Source organism: Lissotriton helveticus, chromosome 3_2, assembly GCF_964261635.1.
Source record: "Lissotriton helveticus chromosome 3_2, aLisHel1.1, whole genome shotgun sequence".
NCBI lineage: Eukaryota > Metazoa > Chordata > Amphibia > Caudata > Salamandridae > Lissotriton > Lissotriton helveticus.
The window spans coordinates 84,427,861-84,443,851 of record NC_136062.1 but is presented as its reverse complement, the minus strand read 5'-3'; the positions used below and the strand labels follow the sequence as shown (position 1 = coordinate 84,443,851).

The 15,991-nt window shown below is 39.6% G+C and overlaps 1 long non-coding RNA gene across 2 annotated transcripts in view; it reads right to left on the bottom strand.

The window, feature by feature from the left end:
* The window catches only part of LOC144826225 (uncharacterized), a 50,210-nt gene that overhangs the window by 16,788 nt on the left and 17,431 nt on the right, over positions 1–15,991 (bottom strand). For both annotated transcript variants that reach the window (XR_013609717.1, XR_013609718.1), the window contains exons 2-3: positions 2,048–2,108; positions 1,869–1,931 (exon numbers count right to left, since the gene is read on the bottom strand). This is a non-coding gene — a long non-coding RNA (uncharacterized LOC144826225). The remainder of the gene's footprint in view (positions 1–1,868; positions 1,932–2,047; positions 2,109–15,991) is intronic.

The window sequence follows — 15,991 nt, the reverse complement described above, 5'->3', positions numbered from 1 at the left end:
TCAAATTACGCCAAAGTTCTAAGCAAAACAAAAAATGCTCTTCCTATGGAAACCTGGTCCTAAATATAACTACCTACTGGCGACTGCCAGTAGGTTATATATATATATATATATATATATATATATATATATATAGAGAGAGATAGATAGATAGATAGATCTATCTATCTATCTATCTATCTATCTATCTATCTATCTATCTATCTATCTATCTATCTATCTATCTATCTATCTATCTATCTATCTATCTATCCATCCATCTATCTATCTATATATATATATATATATATATATATCTATATATAGATATTCATTTTCACATCCTCCAACAGTGCACCGGGACACCGTGACAGCGGTGCATTCCAGGGTCGGAGGTTTCCCTGTTACAATGTATCCAATTTCACACAGCGCAACAATTGTTACGCCAATGCACTCCAATCCGAGCAAATTACCACACCAATCCAGCTGCAGTCCATGGGTTATTTATTCAATTAATTTCAGCATGAAAATCAGGCAATAGAGCCGTAGCCCCAACGCGTTTCAGCGATTAACTCGCCTTGATCACGGGTGATTTAAACAATGAATTTGAAAACAATAAATAAATAATGTTTTCTTGAACACAAATCTCATGTGATTACCAATGTGAAAAATAAACAAAAGACTGAGCCCCGTTACATGGCGGCCATCTTGTAATGGTGTACAGCAGCATTCGTGCCTGTGGACTGACTGATAGACATGTCTAGCAAGTGCTATTAAATGAAAAAAAAGCAATATTTAGAGAAGCATAATCCTACACATGATAGAAACTCGGCGTTCTAATTCAGTCATTGAAGTGTAGTACTCTGTTACACTTTCAGGAGGAACAAAGCAAAGGGTAGTTGTTATCTGCTATATAATCCTCAATCAACGATGTTTTATGTAGTTTTTGCCAATATGCCTGAGAAAATTGAAAGAAACATCCTTGAATTTGTTTATCTGGGTATGGTTTTGTTATTGTATTAAACATAGTTATTTCAAAGTCAATTATTACTTTTCTAGGACCTTTGTTGGATGTTTTAGATTTTATCATTGATAACAATTCAGTATATATTGAGGATTGTTTATCAGGGAGTAAACTGTATATTAAGGGAACTACAGTATTGTTAATGAATGCATGAGTAGTGTATATGTGGGAGAATGGATGGGACGTGCTTCTAAATGTTCCATTCATCATCCAAATATCACTTTTTCAAATCTTACTAGGTTATGGGGTGTGCTAAAGATTATTATTCTCTTTTCAGGGTTTTCGTTGTCATGCAAGAGAAAAGGTTCATTAGAATAAATAACAGAGAGTTCAGGTGGAATTATTATGTTAGAGTAGGTTTGGGGTGTGACTCTTTGTGGGTTACTTGTCTGTTTTTGATGTTTAATAATTCTTCGCAAATTAGGTAAGTTGGGCATACTACTTGCAACATGTCGGGGTTTCATTGGAGGTGGATGCAATATCTTTTATTTCATTAATAATTTCTCTAATTTAAATCTCATCTGCAGAGGCAGAGTGCTTATGGTCTATGGTTCTTAAAACAGTGTCACCAAGAGTAACCACTCTGCCTTTGCAATGGGTTGAGTAATATTGCACACACCTCCAATGACATCTGGGTTCAGATAGTCTCTCCTTACAATAAACACACCCTGTTTAGAGGGGAAATTACTGTATATTTTATATAATACATTTGGCAGTTTAAAATTCATGCATTTTCATGTTCTATTTACTGTTTTAACTTTGTTGTTTTTCTAACTTAGTAGGTTTATTACATATGGATTCCTGCTTTATTGGGAGAAAAAAACATTAATTTGTGGTATAGAAAAATAGTTCAAGTTTTTCTTACCTGTGAATTAGCTGTGGTTTGATTCTTCTTCTTTGGTAATTTTATTGTTTTTCTTTGATGGTTCTGAAAAGAAATATATTTTTGGGGTTTTATTATATATACATTGTTTATTGAAAAGCTTCCTAGTGAGAGAAATATAGTTAATATTTTTATATTGGTTTTTGTTTCTGAAATCTTACCTTTATCATATTGTTTAGGTTGTTTCTTGATTTTGTGAGTGTGTTTTAGTTGAGTTGTGTTCTGAAAAAGTAGAAAGATATTTATTGTTAGTATATTGAAAATATTAAAAAATTATTTGTCTGAAATATAATAATATCATTTTGGTTAAGGAACAACAGTTTCAGGTTTTATAATTGGACAACAATTTTTCATTTTTCTTTGAAGAAATACTTTTGTGCTTATTTGTCTACATTTCTTTAATGATGTTTAAACTATCTATTTAACTGTAATATGTCTTTTTCTGTGGAAGAAAAAATCTATGTATTTCTATTGATAGAAGTAACATTTTAATATAAAATGAATTGATGTGAAAATCAACTTGTTATGTTTTTCTTTTAAATGGTTGTTGAAAGTTTTGAAAGCTGAAAGAAAAAATATTTGGACATTGTTATGATGATGTTTTTACATTAGTTTCATTTGTGTTTGTATACTGTTTAATTTGTTTACTTGTTGTTTACTTGTTGTTTATATATAAGGAAATTACCTTGCACTATGCTTTTCTCAACTTTTTGTGAATATTTCGATATGTATTCTTGTGAAAATGTTCTAGGTATTTTGTTTTTGGATGTAGTAGTAACCTGTTGGTATATAAAAAAGAAGTATAAATATGTTTAGTTTGTGAAAGCATTTCTCATGTAGGTCAAAATGCAACATAATGTTTTACTGAGATAAGTTTATGTTTTAGTCAGATTAGCAATTTATTTTTCATCAATATACAGTATTTTTCCTAAGTTAGAAATTTTCATTTATATTAAAAATAATAGTTTTATCTTCATGTCTATTTAGCATTATTGTTGAGGTGTGCACGTTTTAGGGTAGGAATGGAAATTTAATATAAAAATGTATTGATGTGAAAATCAACTTGTTATGTTTTTCTTTTAAATGGTTGTTGAAAGTTTTGAAAGCTGAAAGAAAAAATATTTGGACATTGTTATGATGATGTTTTTAAATTAGTTTCATTTGTGTTTGTATACTGTTTAATTTGTTGTTTACTTGTTGTTTATATATAAGGAAATTACCTTGCACTATGCTTTTCTCAACTTTTTGTGAATATTTCAAGATGTATTCTTGTGAAAATGATCTAGGTATTTTGTTTTTGGATGTAGTAGTAACCTGTTGGTATATAAAAAAGAAGTATAAATATGTTAAGTTTGTGAAAGCATTTCTCATGTAGGTCAAAATGCAACATAATGTTTTACTGAGATAAGTTTATGTTTTAGTCAGATTAGCAATTTATTTTTCATCAATATACAGTATTTTTACTAAGTTAGAAATGATCATTTATATTAAAAATAATAGTTTTATCTTCATGTCTATTTAGCATTATTTTTGAGGTGTGCATGTTTTAGGGTAGGAATAGAAATTTAAACCACACCACTTTTCAGCGTTTTCTCTAAGGCAAGCACCCTTTGGAGCAGGAATAGTAATTTTAACATAGTACTATCCTGCACCTTTCTTGAAGTAAGCAACTTTTGGAGTTGGAATAATACTTTTAACCCCATCACTATCCAGTGTTTTCTTTGAGGCAAGCACCTTTTGGAGTTGGAATAGTAATGTTATGCACAACACTATCCAGCATTTTACAGGAGTCAAATACCCTTTGGATTTGGAATAGTAATTTAAACCCCATCACTATCCAGTGATTTCTTTGAGGCAAGCACCTTTTGGAGTTGGAATAGTAATTTTATGCACAACTATATCCAGCATTTTACAGGAGGCAAACAGCCTTTGGAGTAGGAATAGTAATTTTAACATACCACTAGCCTGCACCGTTCTTGAATCAAGCACCTTTTGGAGTTGGAATAGTAATTTAAATCCCACCACTATCCAGTGTTGTCCCCGGGTATGCATGTTTTGGAGTTGGAATAGTAATTTTAAATGAACCACTATCCAGCATTTTATAGGAGATATACACTGTTTGGAGTAGGAATAGTAATTTAAACATACCACTATCCTGCACTTTTTCTGAATCAAGCACCTTTTGGAGTTGGAATAGTAATTTTAACCCCATTACTAGCCAGCTTTTTCTGTGACTTAAGCATCCTTTGGAGTTGGAATAGGAATTTTAAACCCCAAACTATCCCGAGTGTTTTTCTGAGGCAAGCATGTTTTGGAGTTGGAATAGTAATTTTATACACAACACTATCCAGCATTTTACCGAAGGCAAACACACTTTGGAGTAGGAATAGTAATTTTAACATACCACTATCCTGCATTATCTTGGAGGGAAACACTATTTGGAGTAGGAACAGTTATTTTAATAATTTCATATTTTGCATAATTTCAGAGGCAAGCATCTTATGGTGTAGTAATAGTAATTTTAAAATAACACGATCCTGCATCTGCATAGTATATTATGGAGTTGGAATAGCAATTTTAGCCTCATCATTAATTAGCATTTTTTGAGAGGGAAGCAGCTTTTGGATTTGGAATAGTAATTTTAAACCCACAACTATGCAGCATTTTCTAGGACGGAAACAGTGTTTGGAGTAGGAATAGTTATTTTAACATACCACTGCTTCAGGCAAGAATATTTTTTATTTGGAACAGTATACTTTATATTTTTAATGTTTTTTTAATACACCCACTATTATACATTTATTTAAAAACGGTAAGAAAATATATATAGTTTTAGTCACTTACTTTATATATATATATTGTACAAAATATAGTATTTTGCAATGTTTAGTTGAATTTTGAATGTTTTCAAATAAACTGAAAAAAGTTTACATACTTTATTTAGTATATTTGCTTATCTAGAAGTTGTTAAGTAGTTAAAGATTTGTATAGTTTGTACTTACTTTATGTTTTTGAAGGCTTACTATGAGGTTTGTCGTTCTCAGTAGTAAAACGCATGTGCAGTCTCTGGTAATCAGGTAACTACAGTTTTTAAAATAGTAGTCAGCTTCTTTCATATGTTTTGCTGTGTTGCACGTAATTAGAAAGGAATATGTTTTGTGTACAATTTTTCTTTGTGTTTTAAATGGTATGTGAGAATGTAAATAACTATATTGTTATGTTAGTTTTCGTAACTCTTTTTTATATTATAACGTTCATTTTGAGTATTTCTGAGTCAAAGTAATTTCACTGAAAGAGTTGTAGGACTTTTGTTTTTGGAATTTAAAAATGGAAGATTTATTTTTTGCGTTGATAGTATTTAATTAAATATCGTGCTATAAAATAGTATCTTTTGCAGCAATATTTTAAATAAATGTATATACTTTTTATTTTATAATGTATTCAATTTATATTTGATTATTAATTTCAGTACTCGAGCATTAATACTTATATATTAATTTCCAATATCCATGTTATAATACACTTCCCCACCCAAAACACCTATTTTCCCTGCATCCTGCTCCAAGAGTTTATTATACAAAAAAATATATATATATTGCGTTGTAAAAGTGTGCGTTGGTGTAATATGCGTTGTAATGGATCATTCAATGTATTTTACTATATTCGCGTTGTAATGGTATACGTTGTAAAAACCTGCGATGTAATGTCACTTGCGTTGTAAAAGTTGCGTTGTACAAGCATGCTTTGTATTTGTTTGCGTTGTAACGTCATATATTTAGCAGATACTGAGTGAACTGCCGGGCGTGAATACAATCTTCATTCTCTTTATCCTTCTGAACGTTGCACTAGAATATAACCCAAATCAATAGCTTCTCTCCATTTGTCGCGAATAGCTAGTGTGTGCAATAAGTTTGCTCTATGTTATAGAATGGCCATCAAGGTGTGCGCGCAGTGCTGCCTCTCAGCCAAGGCAGAAAGGACACCGTGGGTACAATAAATAATCGGTGCTGTGTTGCTCTTCCTCACACTCTTCAATGGATGCAGCCTTTTTTAATAGACATGGCCATCAAGGAGCGCACAGTGCTGCCACTCAGCCAAGGCAAGTAGATCACAGTGGGTACAATGAAGCATCTGTGCTGTATTCCACTACCTCACACTCTTCGATGGATGCAGCCATTTTTAATAGACATGGCCCTCAAGGTGCCTGTGCACAGTGCTGCCTCTCAGCCAAGGCAGGTAAGACACAGTGGGTACAACGAAGCACCAAAATAACAGACTAACATGTTCACTTCTCAATTTCCATATTCCACTATACTAATTCACCACTAATCCTTTATTGGTTCCAGAGTAGCGTGCTACTCGCCAATGAAGCGCCTCAAAACCTCATCAAGGGGTAGCAAGCGCTATATAAATATAAACCTCTTTCCCTCTTCTATCCCGCAACCTACACATCTCTATCCAAATAACTGAATAACATATCCACCACTCAAATTACTTCATACTTCACTATACTAATTTTCCACAATAATCCTTTATGGGTTCCAGAGTAGCGTCCTACTCACCAGAAAAGCGCTTCGACACGCATCAGGGGTAACAGGTGCTACATGAGTGCAAACCTTTCTTCCTTTTTATCCCTCCACTACCCTTCTCACTCCAAATAACTGACTAATATCCACCACTAAGATTACGTTCCTATTTCACCATACTAATTCAGCACTAATCCTTTATTGGTTTCCGGAGTAGCATGCTTCACGATTCTGGTATTTTTCCGAATCCAAATCCAAATAAATGACTAATCCATAACTGACTAACCTATCCACCACTTAAAATTTACTTGCATGTTTCACTATACTAATTCAACACTAATCCTCTATGGGATCCCGGAGTAGCGTGCTACTCGCCAAAAAGCGCTTTGACGCCTCGTCAGGGGTAGTAAGCGCTATATAAATGCAATTAGAATACAATACAATACAATGTTACACAGCAATATAGCGAGAGTCAATTAATTCACCCCAGCAAATCGCAACGATGGTAAACTAAAGTAAAAGCAAATTGAAATTCCTCAACAGGGACGATATTCAAGAGGGAGGATTGGCATACCTTGGTAAAATCATGTTCTTGGTTATTTCCTAGCAATGCTGTTTATTTTTTTCTTTGGATGCCAGGTCTATATATTTTACCAGTCTGCAAGACAGTTGATGATGCGTCCCTTGAAGACATTAGTTATTTTTTCATCAACCGTACATGCTCCGATCCTCATAAAACAGGGCCATAGATGCTTCTTTCTCAGATCCAGCAATTAAGCAATTAAGGACACTTACGGATGACATGCATAAATGGCTGTTGGCGGTGGCCACATCCTCTACAGCATTTACGTAGCGTTGAATTTGTGCAAGAGTTAGGTGATAGGAGTGAGATGAGAGGAAATCTAATACATTTTGATAAGATGGCTTGTTTTAATGACGTGGCAGATAAAGCTGTGGCCATAGAGACAAAAATTATGATATTCGCGATCTCCCACCACATAGCTTTGCTAAATCCTCAATGTTCTTACCAAATGAAAAGCAATAGCAGCAGTGCTGGGCCCATTTTTTAACAGGTTATGCAGCGTGTTCATGTCCCATTCCTCCTGTGACATTTCTTCTAGGGCTTTCCCCAAATTTGGTATGCCATTATTTGTGTGATTTTTGGTTGTTTAAGTAGTTATTTTAGCTTATATTTAGCTAGGTAAAATCTTAAGGTATCAAATAGAAAATCTGTTGGAATTCTGCTCTCTTCACCTGCCACAAGGAATATGCAGATAGAATCGCAGCCATAGATGTGAAATGCACCCTTGAACCAAACACACTTGGTTCCACCATCACAGACAGCTGTGTGTCCCAACTGGAAGCCTGCCTGGTGGACCTCTAACATTGGATGTTGATTCACTCTGTCACTGTCTAAAAGTTAGAACAAACCAAATATAATACTCGGGTACAGGCAGATGTTAACACTTTTGAAATAGGCACAGTGGAACGTTCACTGAGTGGTTATTTTTTTGCTGATATCCTTTGAGAATGGGTTATTTACTGCACATAAATCAAGATTATTTTGCACCTCTCAGCTACATAGATGACAGCACTATCATTTCCAAACATACTTCATGGCCTTATCTTCAGACTCATCAACGTGATATCAGACATCCCCAACACCTCCCTACAGCTTCACAGAACCCTTCTTGACTTCTTAGAATGAAAGGGCGTGACTATGCCCAGAACTCACATCTGCTCATTTTCATTTTTCAAAGCCACTTGTTAGAAGCTTCACCATGCCAATAAGGCACTGTTAGGCTTGTTGCTTGTGGTTTTCAATGACTTCCAAGAAAAGGAGTGTGTCTATACACTCATATTTAGTGCCACCCAGATTCAGGTCTGCTCAACCACATCACCATGAACTAGTTAATTTCTGCTAATTCTCTTGAAGCTAAATTGTTTCTGTCTGTATATTTTTTTTGGAATCTGTACTATACTAGGAAGGCACTGTAAGGTGTAGTGTTGCTACCTCAGAGCGTGTAGTCACATTTACAGACTATCAAATTAGAATGCATCAAGTGCTTCCTTGAATATTTTTTCTCAAAGTAATATTTGGTGGGTTTCTGCGTTTATATGATCAGGAACAGCACCTTATATATTTTGAGAGAATTAATTGCTCTCTGAATTTCTTCACCCATGATTGTTTTTTAAAAACGAGATTTTGAATGAGTTCTGCTTGGGAACTCTGCACCAGAGGTTGCAGTCACACTGTTCCACAGGAGGGGCTCTTTTGTGGTGTATAGGGATCAATAGTATGTTCGAAATTAATTTAGCTAGTCTTCCTCATTTAATAATAGGTTCCTACCCACCGGGTTGATGCGTAGAAGCGTTCTATGTTTATCTTTAAGACTGCTACTCATGAATTTCCTAACCTTGTTACCCTGCTCATATGTGAAATAATATATTTTCTTCTTTGTTTCTTATTATGGTTTTTAGGGAGGTATCTGCGTAGGGAGGGAGGAAGTGCATAGGGTTAATGTTATATGTGCATCGTCTGACAGCGAGCAGGGTTCAATATTAGAAGCAAGCACCTGCTCCCCAACAGACAGGGAAGCTAGAAAGTGGTCTAATTGAGGATATGTCTTGTGGGCGGTGGAATAAAAAGTATGCCTGATAGTGTCCTGCAAAGCTATGTAAGGGCAAGCGGGGTATCTGTGAAGCTCAGTGTCAACAGGTTATGACAGTCTTAACATGCCTGCTCTCAGCTAACCCCGGATGGAGCTGGTGTAGTGAGACTACACGGAGGTGCACGGAGTTGGGTGGAAACCTCGTGGAACTCCACCACACTGCGCTCCGCCGACCCGCCTCAACTCCCCTATAACAAAAAACAGGTAAAGATTAATTTAAAATAAAAATAAAACCACTTACCTGCCCTGTGACATCCCTGGGCTGCCCTCCTCCTCGCCGTCTCTCTCCTATGTGAGGTACATCTTGAGAGAACTGTGCATGCCACAGGACAGGTATGCGTGCTTTTATTTCATTTTAAAATAGTTTGTAACTGTATTTTAGAGGGGGCAGGCTGGCTAACTCTGCTCTGCAGCGGAATCGGAGTTTTGCCCCAGGGTTACTCTCAGCGCAGGCCCTCCCCTATGACATATTGCTGCTCAATTGGTGTAGAGGACTTCAAGGGCAGGTGGCTGTTGGTGAAGGGCCCGCTGTCCCATATGTGTCGCTAGTGCCTGATGCACCCCAGGCTCACTGTGCTGATTCAGCTCCTTTTCCCAAGATAGCCTATGGGTCGGAGGCACACAAGCCTCACTCTCAACGATGCAGCCCTGAGCCAGCAAGAGCCAGCGGGCCCTACTTGGCTATGAGCCAGAATCATCTGCCCCTTTGCCAGGAAGGGGGTGGCCATGAGTTGCGCTTCTAATACTCACGCAATGGGGCCTCTGCCAGGAGTCAGGCCTGTACAGGCCCATCTGCCCACCTAGTCCCAGGGGATAGAAATCACTTCATGGTGTTGTCACACCCAGCTCCTGGAGATCACCGACGATGGACCCGCGAGCACGCCCAGCGCTGCCCTCAGTCGGCACACCAGTAAGCCAGTTGCCCATGCCCCAAAGATCCGGTGTGGCCTGTCAAACAGGCCCCCTTCCACATGCTGCTGTTCTGTGCCAAGGGTGTCACTCTACCCTTCAAGCCGGTGCCGACGGGACCGGAGGGCTACCGTTCACTAACACAGGATCGCCCACTCTCGCGTTGCTAGTCCAGCGATGAGGGCCTGCCGCAGTTCCTGCCTCATGTGATCCTGGGCACCAGTCAGCTGCCTTCGGGGGGGGTTGTCTCATCATATTTCCATGGTCTCCACTGCCTGGATCTCACGCACCACTGAGGTGGCAGTCCTGGGGGCAGGAGTCTTGGTGGGTCAGCTGCTATGACAATGCGTTAGGCCTGGCGGGGACAGAGCACAATTAAAACACGCCCACTCACACCTCCATCTTGGTCAGGCCCCTCCCTGGGGGCTTTAGAAGTGTATTATGATGGTGGATTAGGTCTTAAAGGACTATAGGCTTGTTTTGGAGTTCAGCAGATGGGTTACTCCATCACAAATGTTTCTTAGTTCAAGTGCCATTGGATATAATGGAATTGTGATGCCAAAGATGGGATACCCTTCACGTTTATGAAGGAGTAACCCATCTGCCGAACTCTAAGTCAGACCCTAAAATCTCAGGATGAGCCTTGTTAGACTACAGCTCGGCCATTTACCACACATCCAGGGTTGACTAATGCATTTTAGTGCTGGTGCTTGCATCAGCGGCGCACTAAAATGCATTAGTCACACATATATAGCGTCTCTGGAATCACCCACGATGAGGTGCTAGAGAGCTGAGCTTCATTATTATTTACCAATCAATCAGTACTTGTAAAGCACGGCTAATCACCCTTGAGGGTATCCAGGATTGAGTATGTTCCTGAAGTCTCTCAGCGAGGTTAGTGTGTGGAGAGGGGAGGGCATTCCAGGACTTGCCAGCGAGGAACATCCTTTGTGTGGCTGCAGCGGATGCACAGTATCTGTGGGAGGGCGAGGGAGGTGCAGCAAAGGTTTCTGTATGGTTATAAGTTCATGCAGTGATTCATGTATTCTGAACATGGTTGTGGAGGGCTTTGTAGAGGTGTGGCAGTAACTTGAAATGGCATCTTTCCAGCCAGGGAGCCAGTGGAAGTTTCTCAGGTGTTTGGAGATGTGGGTCTGTTAGAGCAGGTTGAGGATCAGTCTGGCCGCTGACTTCTGTTTTGTCTACAGCCTTCTCGTAAGTTTGCTAGTGGTTCCTGCATACAGTGCATTGCTGTAGTCCTGGTGCCTGGTTATTAAGGCTTGAGTGACTGTTTCTCTTATGCTGATGGGGAGCCATTTGAAAATGCTTTGGAGCAAGCAAGAGTATGGAAGCAGGCGGAAGAGGCTCTGTTAATCTGTTGTTTCATGGTGAGTTTGCTGTCCAGAATAATGCAGAGGTTGCAGGCATGGTATTTTGGTGCGAGAGTGGGTCCTAGTTCGGTGGACCACCATGTGTTGTTCTGGAGGGAGGCGTTGTTGCCAAAGATCAGCACTTCAATCCTTGTCCTTCATCCAATCCTCGACATTCTTCATGCAGTTATGGATGTTGTTTTTAAGCGGTGGTGGGGTCTGCTGAGAGGGAGAGGATGAGCTGGATGTCATGGGCATAGGATGTGATGTTGAAACCTTGGGTTCTGATGAGGTTGGCTAGAGGCTTCATGTAGGTGTTGAATAAAGTGAGGCTGAGGGATGAAACTTGAGGGATTTCTCATATGGTGCTTGTGGGTTCTAAAGTGAAAGGAGGTAGGAGGATACTCTGCGTTCATCCCATGAGGAATCATGCATTCCACTTGAGTGTCTTTTCCCTGATCCCGATGTGGTGCAGTCTCTTGATGTGTGTGTGTGGCGGGATATGGTGTCAAAAGCTGCAAAGAGGTCGAGCAGGATCACCGGCTCCCAGTTCTCCTCTGTATAGCAAGGTCAGGACGTCATTCATGGCAGCAATAAGTACAGTCACGGTGCTGTGGTTGGTGCAGAAATCTGATTGTTGTTTGGTGTCATGCCGGTTGATGGCCTCCTCCAGGGCTTTGGTGGGGAATGGGTGCAGTAAGATGGGTCGGCAAAGGGTTTCTTGAGGAGAGATCTGACTTCTGCGTGTATCCATGCATGGGGAAAAATGGCTGTGGCAATAGATGCGTTGACGATGGTGGTGCTTTGGTGGCTGATCTAATTTCTTCCTAGGTTGCAGAGGTGGTGGGAGCAGGGGTCCGTGGGTGCTCCTGAGTGAATGGAGTTTATGATGGATTTGGTGTTCGGTGTGGTGGCCTTCTCCCATGCAGTTGCTGGGCGGTGGAGGCTTTCTTTTGGGTGAGGAGGCTGAGGAAGTCATGGTTTGGGGCTCTAAGTTCCTGTAGATAGTGGATATCTTGTTCTGGAAATTATTTGCTAAAGCTTTGAAGAGTTCCTGTAAAAGAGTAGAACTGTCCTTGATGGCTGTTGGGCAGGAGAACTCTTATGATGTAGAAGAGTTCCTTGGCGTGGTTAGCAGTTGCCTTGATGCTGCCTGCAAGGGCGTCCTTTTTTGCGTTTTTGAGTAGTCAGTAGTATTTGTTGCGGGCTGACTTAAAGGTAGCTCGGTCTTTAGCGTCTTTGTGGGTGCGTGATCTTCCCTCAATTTTTTTGCAGCTGCGTTTCATAGTACTGAGTTCTAGTGTGAGCCAGCTGGCTTGTTTGGTGGATCTGTGGGTTTTAGATGTTTTGATGGGGTGACTAAGTCAGCAGCATTGGTGATCCAGGTGTTTAGGTTCTGGACTACTTCTGCCAGGTTGCTTGCGGCGTCGGACTGGGTGGTGTAGATGGCATCCATCTGTTGGGTCTGTGTTACTTTGCTCCAGAAGGAGGTGTTGGGGGGGTTTGAGGTGGTGCGCAGTGCGCCTGCTATGGTGAAGTGGACAATAGAGTAGTTTGTTCAAGTGAGTTCAGTGGCATGACTGTATTTGACTGTATCTGGATGTGAAGATAGGATCCAGAGTTTGTCATGCTCTGTGTGTGGGATCTGTGACCAGCTTGGTGAGGTCAATGTTGTTCCTTTGTTCCAGGAGGTTGACGGAGTTAGTGTTTGTTGGATCTTACAGGAGGAAGGTGAGGTCTCCGAAGAAGATGTAGTGATGGGCTCGCTCGATAGCAAGTGGGGTGATGAAGTATATGATGGTGTCGCTGACGCCCGTGCGCGGTCTAAGGGGTCTGTAGGCAAGGGTGCCTTTGATGGTTGTTTTGTTATCGGTGTGGAGTTCGAAATTGAGATGTTCCATCATTGGTATGGGGTCGTCTGCGACGGTGGTGCAGTGGATTGTTTCTTTGTGGATGATGACACTGCCTCCTCTGTTAGTGCAGTGCTGGGGTGTCATCTTTTAGTAGTGACTGTACACCGGCTCTGCGATGGCAGACCTGAGACACACTTTTACAGGCTGCTTCTGTGGGTGGCACAACCATTGCTGCAAGCCCACCAGCAGCATTTGATGTACCAGCCCTGGGCACCCCCAGTGCACTGTACTAGTGTCTGAGAGTAAATCAAATAAGCCAATCATGGAGTAACTAATCCAAACATCAATTTACAATAGGGAGAGCATATGCACGTTAGCACTGATCAGCAGTGGTAAAGTACCCAAAGTCATAAAACCAACAAAAACAAGTCAGACAAAATACAGGAGGAAGGCAAAAAGTTCAGGGATGACCCTGTAAAAAGGGCCAAGTCCAACAAGCATATTTTTACAAATGTAAACCTACCCCAATTTGTATACATGGGACACTTTTTTAGTTATCTAATTGACTAATAGGTGCCACTTTTACTTTGGTGCCCGGGCCCGTTGTCTGTCCCAGTCCTACCTTACTGCTTAGTGCATCCATAGACCATGACTCAGAATTCAAGGCCAGGGACCGTTGTTTTTGCGGCAAAACAGCAGACATCCTTGTTCTCCCTTGCCTCTCCAAAATATATTTTAGTCGATTCTGTCTGCTCTCTTATACTTTTTTTTCCCTGTTTACCTTCCTGTACTTCTTCCCTCTAAATATTTCCTTGATCCTCCCCTTTTTCTCTGTATGATGCACCACTTATCTGTCTCTCACTCTCTCTTTCTTAAACCTTTTTGTACCTCCTCTTTGTCTATATTTTGGGCCCCTTTTTTGCCACACATGAGCAGTTTGCTTGGACCACTGCAAACCCTCTGGGAGACCACAGTTGTTTTTACGGTTACTTATCCCCTATCTCATTGCCAGTTGTTATGTCTTCCCCAGCCTATATACCCATCAATGGCTACGCCACACAAGGAGCTTAATATTACATGTCTTTATTCATCTGCGTGTAACTGCAAACTCAAAATTCTAAAACAAGCTTTAATAACATTCCACTCTGACACCTATGTCACAGCTCTATGGAGTCCGTTAGGAGCTAAAAGGGTTCTTTCATAAATCTCGCAAGACACTACAACTATGTCCTTTTCTGCTGATTGGATTTTTGTCTTGATTGCTGCATAAATACTTTACACTTTTTCACTAAGTTAAGCCTGATTGCTTTATGGCAAGCTACCAGAATGTTTAGAACAGTTTAATTTAGTGGCTTTTGTGGTTCACCATGACAAGGATTGTGGTGGTTGCCTGAGAAGAGCTAAACAATATAATGAAAAACACCATTTCACACGACCTGTATTGCTTCCTAAGGGGCTACTAAATAGCTGCTACAGATAGCCTTATATATGTTTCCCTATAAACGAATACAGTTAGTCTTTGTGTCAATCTATTTTATTCTATTTTATTTTTCTCACTTCTTACGTTTATTTCTTTACTTCACACATTTTACAAATAACAATTTGATTATATATAAAACATTGTGTATAGCGCAGCACAGTTTTATCAAGAATTGGTGGTTCTTTGATCAATGCTTTTCACTTCAAAGACGATATAAAGAACTCTTACACTAAAAAAATACCAAGGACACAGCGACATAACTTTATACAGACAAATAGAAGAAATAAATACCTCTTGCCATTATCTTAATCATACTCCTATATGTTTCAAACACCACCCTCTCCTTTCAGACATACACATACATTCACTTACCTTTCACATTCATACTTGTCCCAACCACCCATTAAAATCAATGTCCTTGTACAAAGGCAAACAGACTCTTTTTTCATCCGTTGTTGTGGCTTGGGATCCTGTTCACTCCAGTCTATGAATGTTTCGGGAGGGGACATTTATTTACACTACCACCTTCTTCGGTACCATCTGAGGTACTAGTTAAGCACTGGTGGGTCTACTAGCGGGTATCTGGTTAGTCTTAGACTATCCTGCTATTGTCATGCGGCTCTTCCTAGAGGCTGGGGTAGGTGCAGATCCTTGGGTAATTTGTTTTTCTATTCTCAAACAAGGCTTCAAAGTTATCTGCTCCATGTTGAGTTGTTAGACCCGCCTGAGGCATGAAGCAGACGAAGTGGCAGAAGGTTAATGTTATGAGGTTCAAATGAGAGCACAATACTATCGGCCTTGGACGCCTAGAACAAGTAGGAGTTTGTGGAATGCTTTGAATACTAAACCATGGGATATCAAAATCCAGTATACAAGAAACAGATAACTTTAAAGCCTTGTTTGAGAATAGAAAATCAAATGACTTGGTGAAACACAAAGGAACTGAAGAAAGGCCAAAAGGGAGAGCTTTGAAGCAGAAGAAGAACATTCCCCATTGGTACAGAAGATATTTACTGTGAGAAGTATGTATTGAAACTGACAGGCAAGTGTCTTGAAGATCCAATCTGACTAATCAATTGTCCCGAAGTAAGATATCTATGATATGGAGAATGGTTTTCATCTTGAAATAGTAGTACACAACGAAATTATTGAAAACATTTAGATTTAACACAAGAGGAATGTTTTTGCTTTTCTACTGCAATAGATTATTTAATAACCCTAAACGGTGTGAATTACCCAGGGATCTGTGGTAGAGGAAAACCATGCATCTAGACAAAGAGCTAATCTGCCTCCTA